This window comes from Gymnoscopelus microlampas (assembly GCF_963454915.1).
Source record: "Gymnoscopelus microlampas genome assembly, chromosome: 21".
NCBI lineage: Eukaryota > Metazoa > Chordata > Actinopteri > Myctophiformes > Myctophidae > Gymnoscopelus > Gymnoscopelus microlampas.
The window spans coordinates 17447853-17453852 of NC_139958.1; the positions used below are offsets into that span (position 1 = coordinate 17447853).

Below are 6000 nucleotides of genomic sequence, written 5' to 3' on the forward strand. Positions count from 1 at the left end.
AATCCTGGCATTCAGGAAGTTAAAAGGGTGGCATTTCTTCCTCAGCCTAGTGGGAATGTGCGTGTAAAATTTCACGGAAATCGCAAGCTGAGTGCATAATTTGAGGCATTTTGTTCAAAACGGACCAATCCTGCAAACTTTGGAAGCCAGCCTTAGCCAATGAGGATGGAATATGGGAAATCGGACAGATCCGTGTTCATCACATCGCTATAGAGATACTGTATACCGATTTGCATGACGTTTGGATAAAATAAGACTGTGCCAGCCAGTGGCCCGGTGTGAGGGCCAGGGCAGGAATTTCACGGCGGCCACGGCGGCCATGGCCGTCGTTGCCCCTCTCATTGGCCGTGTGCCCCTCGAATAATGACATGCCTTCACGGCCACAGTGGCCGTGGTGCCCCAGCTGCGCCCAGCAACTGATTTCACAGTTTTTCCTCTGCGCGATTTTCCTGTCAATACGTTTTTCCCTTTGGTTGAGCTGCGCAGCTACAACATGCACAGTGGTAGGTATGTTTGATTTTGAGCCTCCTATGAACCTTCGGAATCCCGCAACACCGTGTAATAGACACAAAAGCATTACCGGGCCAAACCGGAGATAAATCTAAAGCAGCCTGTTGAACTAATCAATGGTAGGTTTGATTTCTAGCCTGAGAGAGAGAGAGAGAGAGATTAATGTGACCCCTACTTCAGTCAATGAAGTCCAGGGCTGAATGTGACATATTGAGACCTATATAACCAAATATTGGTCATTTGCCAACACATTATTTTGTGAAATAAATGGGTTATATTTCACAGATAGTTATACAATTCTTATAATATATTAAAATACAATCATCCTTAACCTTCAAGTTAAATGCATTATTTCCGTGGACTTAAAAAAACGTTTTTGGACTTAAACAACTTTTTTTTTTTTTGGATGGCCTTCCTGCCCTGGCATTTGGCCTTTGTGCCCTCCAAAGAATTACAACACCAAAGGCCAAGTGGCCTTGCCCCTAAAATGACGAAATTCCAGGCCTGGTGAGGGCCAAAAAAAATAAATATATATATATATATTTTTTGGTTGGAACTGAAAAACGGGAGGTATTGTACCCTGACGTGACGTCACGTCAGGGTGCAAATCAGTTTGGCCTGTTTTGAGATAATTTACAGAAAACCCCAGATTGGGGATAGAAGAGAGGTAGGGGAGACCAAAAACACAAAAAAGAAAAAAAAGTTAAAATTCATGGTGTAGTCCCTTTAAAGGGATAGTTCACTCCCAAAATGATTTTTTTCTATCTATTACTCACCCCATGGAGACTTGAATTCATGTTTTTTTTTTTGTTTTTGTCGCATTCATAAGCCAATATGATGACCAGCGGAACGGTAGGCAGCGTTTCCAGTAGGAGACACAAAAGAGACTCTTTGTGACTCCTACCGGAACCACTGCCGGTCATCAAATTGTTGGCTTAGGAATGCAACAAAAACAAAAGAATATCCATGAATTCAAGTCTCCATGGGGTGAGTAATCGATTGAAATAAAGTCATTTTGGGGGTGAACTATCCATTTAAGGTTTATTTCTAATTAGCTTGTTTATTTGACAGAGGGACAGTGCCCAATAGATTCATTACACCAGAAATAGCTATAAGAGCTCATTTACAACTGAAAGTCCCTGGATGATGATCATGAAGCAAACAAAACATTATAAAACACACAACAAAACTTTAAAAACATTTACAGTAACAGACAAGACAAAGATGTGCTAAAATAAAACTACACAGCTAAAAGGCTAAACACTTCCCTGCACACTAAGATGCCCACACATATGCCTGGAACAACATATCTTGAGATGGTGGTCCACGGCCAAATACATATCATTTTTTAACTTGACATGAAAAGGTTTTGTTCCAGGGACCCCCAGAAGCAAAGATTTGAGTGAAAAATGTAGTTTAAAAAATATATATCTTCAAAGATTTGCACAGATTTTCACAATGGCAGATCTACAAGCACGACACTCGGATCTACAAGCTCATAGTGCTGCACTCGCTGTACAGCAATGGACTTTTGCAAATTGTCTAAATAAATCAATATATAGCCATGAATAAATAGATGCACACAGTATACAGATATCCATAGATATAAATACTGTAGATAGATGTACCTAAAACAGACAGACAGACAGACAGACAGACAGACAGACAGACAGACAGACAGACAGACACAGTAGGTAGGTAGATAGATAGATAGATAGATAGATAGATAGATAGATAGATAGATAGATAGATAGATAGATAGATAGATAGATAGATAGATAGATAGATAGATAGATAGATAGATAGATAGATAGATAGACAGACAGACAGACAGACAGACAGACAGATAGATAGATATACCGTACACACACAGGTCAAGCTTAATAAATGAGTTGTAATCTCCAATCATAATCTAGTGAGACAGTGTGCCTGTCACACACACACACACACACACACACACACACACACACACACACACACACACACCAGCCTGATCGCCAGAGAATTAGTATACATTGCACGGATTTGTGCACGTCATTCCGTGCATAGTCGCCTAGAAACCCCCAAATTCCGTGCATATGTACGGGGAGTCCCACGGTGGGCGTAACCAGTCGCAACCCGGAAAAAACAGGAAGTAGAGCAGTCCCCACAACAAAATTTACGATTCTGTGCCTATCGGTACGTAACTCAAACGGCGCTGAGTAGGCTCAAGGGAATGTCGCAATGTTCAGGACGGCAACTCGCTCGCTTTAGCTCGCTCGGTGGTCCTTCACACGGCGACAATTCCCTTGAGACTGCGCGCCTCCAAAATGGTTTAGTCACAATGGGGGAGATGCGAGGCGGCTATGCACGGAATTTGTGGTTTTCCAGTAGTCTATGCACGGATTTTGAGAAACGTTGAAAAACGTTCAATGAGAACGTTTCCTCTGGCGATCGGGTTGCACACACACACACACACACACACACACAGAAGAAGAAAAGACAAGCCAACAAGCTTATTCAGTATTTCAGGTCATGAGGTGCTTCAGCGCTATGGCCTGATTTACTAGAGCTATGAAACAACAATAAAAAAAGGACCTTATTCCGTTAAATCAAATGTAACCTTAATGAGAGTCATACATCACATGGTTCCAGAGGAAGACAATGGAATCCTGTTTGACAAACAGCTCTGACTTAAACAACACCGTGAAATAAACAGGGCAGGAAGACTAACTCAATTTCCTGTTCACACTGTCACCGTGTCACCGAAATACTGACCAGTTACTTTAGTAAAAGTATCAATAACTGCAATGTAGAAATACTCTGTTACAAGTAAAAGTCCGGAATTAAAAATGTACTTGAGAAAAAGTACAAAAGTATTGGTATCAAAATGTACTTAAAGTACCAAAAGTAGAACGTACTCATTATGCAAAATGTCCCCTTTCACAAGTCTTCAAAATGTATGCAAATCCTTTGAAAATAGCAGATCTACAAGCTCACAATGCGTCGCATTGTGAGCTTGTAGATAGGCTATTTTCAAATGGCCAAAATCTATATAGGGCTGAAGTGGTTAATGTATGTATTGTAATAATAATAAAAATCTACCAAGTAACTAGTAACTAAAGTTTTCAAATAATTATAGTGGAGTAAAAGTACAATTTGTCTCTGAGAAGTAGTGGAGTAGAAGTAAAAGTATTGTACTGTACAGGGGACAGTGCCTAATAGATTCATTACACCAGAAATAGCTAAAAGTACTTAGTTACTTTAGACCACTAGTTATGTCATAGAGTTCTTTCTGTGGCCCATGGAAGAGTCTGTGATGTTAAACAACATTGAGTCATGTTGCAAAAGACCCGGGGAGCACTTTCTACTACCAAAGGCATCACCTGAAGTTGACATGGATGGCTGATGAGATTACACAATCAAATGAATGGTAAAATGTGCATTACAAACACATTATCACACACATTCTCACACACATTCACACACACACACACACACACACACACACACACACACACACACACACACACACACACACACACACACACACACACACACGGTGGAGGAAACCATGCAAAGGCACCAACTTGCTCATGGGGAGCAGTTAGGGGTTCAGTGTCTTGCTCAAGGACACTTCAACACGCTGATAGGAGGAGCTGGGGATCAAACCTTTCAATTTTCAAGACGGCCGCTCTGCCTCCTGACCCACTACCGCCTGTCAATTATGTATTTATTTATTAAATCATTCATTCATTTAGTTATTTTATCTTCATTTTTGGAATTTCAGGTACAAAATAAATTAATTGTTATTAAAACCTTTTCAGAACAAAACTACCACATTTTGATACAACTCAAATGATCATTATTTTTTAAGCCAATCACTACTGCCATTATCGTACATTACAGTACAACAAAGGCCCTGAACGGCAAACTCTACTACGTATTATTAACATTACAACTCTAGTAGTAGTAGTAGTAGTAGTGACTTAATATACCCTCATGGCAGCAAACCAGGACCCAGTTACCTAACCCTGATACACCAAACATGCTATTTCAAACACTGCAATTGGAGTTGCTGTGCCTGTTAGTTAGTTAGTGTGCGTGCGTGCGTGTCGGGTGGAAACCTCACATGTCCAAAACTGTTACTTTTCAGGATTCAAATTCAAAAATAGCAAAAGTAGCAGATCTACAAGCTCGAAACGCTTGTACTGTAGATCTACTACATTTGATGCTTTTGTGTGACGCTGTAGTACGATCGAGTATAGGGCGTTACTTTACGAATAAACACAAAAAGTTAGAATGCGGAGATAAGGGGTTTATGTGTTATAATAAACTAGAGTAAGCTAGAGTGCAAAGCTCTGCCAGGAGGCATGTCTGTGTGGATCATGTGAGGATGTTTTGGGGGATGTGTGCATGCCTCTAAAGCCCCCCGGGGGCAATGGGGGGAGGAAACCTCTTATCTCCGTATTTTTACAAACGTTCGCTTTAAAAATGTATGTAGATATATTCAAAGATTTGCACACATTTTCACGATTTTTCAAAACAACTGCAGATCTACTACTTTACTTTACTTTGGCTATTTTTGAATAGCCAAAGTATAAAATAACGGTTATAGCAAAACATCTAAAATGACACAGATGCATTCCCGGAGTGAATGGGTTAACGCTTTTTGTGTTTTTTTTCGTAAATTAACACCCCTACTTGATCACACTACAGCGTCACACAAAAGCATCAAAAGTAGCAGATCTACAAGCTCGAAACGCGTTTTGAGCTTGTAGATCTTGATACTCTTGCTATATCATTTTTTAATTTCAATCCTGGAAAGTAACATGAGGTTTCCACCCCGACAGAGACGATATAATAAACGGCTGTTACAATGGATCCAGTGGAAACCCGCTCTCCTCCGGCTATTCTGTGTTTTATCCTCTTGACAGATGGATAGAAAGAGCTTTATTGATCCCGTAGGGGAATTAAGTCGTCAATGGCAGCACAGCCGTAAGAAAAAGATACAGAAAAAGGAGATAAGAGAAGAGGGTAGAAACAAAATAGTAATAATAATGATACTGATCCCCCCCAATGTGCAGCATAGACCATATTCAAACGGCGGCCATATTGGAATTTAACATTGAAAGTGCCGCCACCCGGGGTGGCTACCTTCATTGACTTCATAGAAACATGGCCGCCGTGTGAATATGGTCTATGGAGAGCCCTGACGTCACAACATTTGGAGCAACGCCCACTGCACTCTGGTTGGTTGGGGAAATGAAAGGTCGACTCCCACTTCCTATGCCAGAAATTTCAACAGCTTGGTCCAGGCTTTCTGTTTGAGCAAAACACGAAGGAAAATAAAAGCCTGGAGATCGAGGCTACAACCAGAATGACAGGCTGTATGTACACAATTCTTTGGACAGTGAACACATTGAAAAGTAATGTGGCATGTTGTCACTACAAATAAAATTAAAATAAAATAAAATGGGGATGTAAATGTAGTATTTGTATTAAATGTAC

At 40.5% G+C, this 6000-nt stretch overlaps 1 protein-coding gene across 3 annotated transcripts in view; it reads right to left on the bottom strand.

Moving 5' to 3' along the window:
• The window catches only part of rab27b (RAB27B, member RAS oncogene family), a 66323-nt gene that overhangs the window by 22399 nt on the left and 37924 nt on the right, over positions 1–6000 (bottom strand). The gene's annotated exons all lie outside the window — the stretch shown is intronic.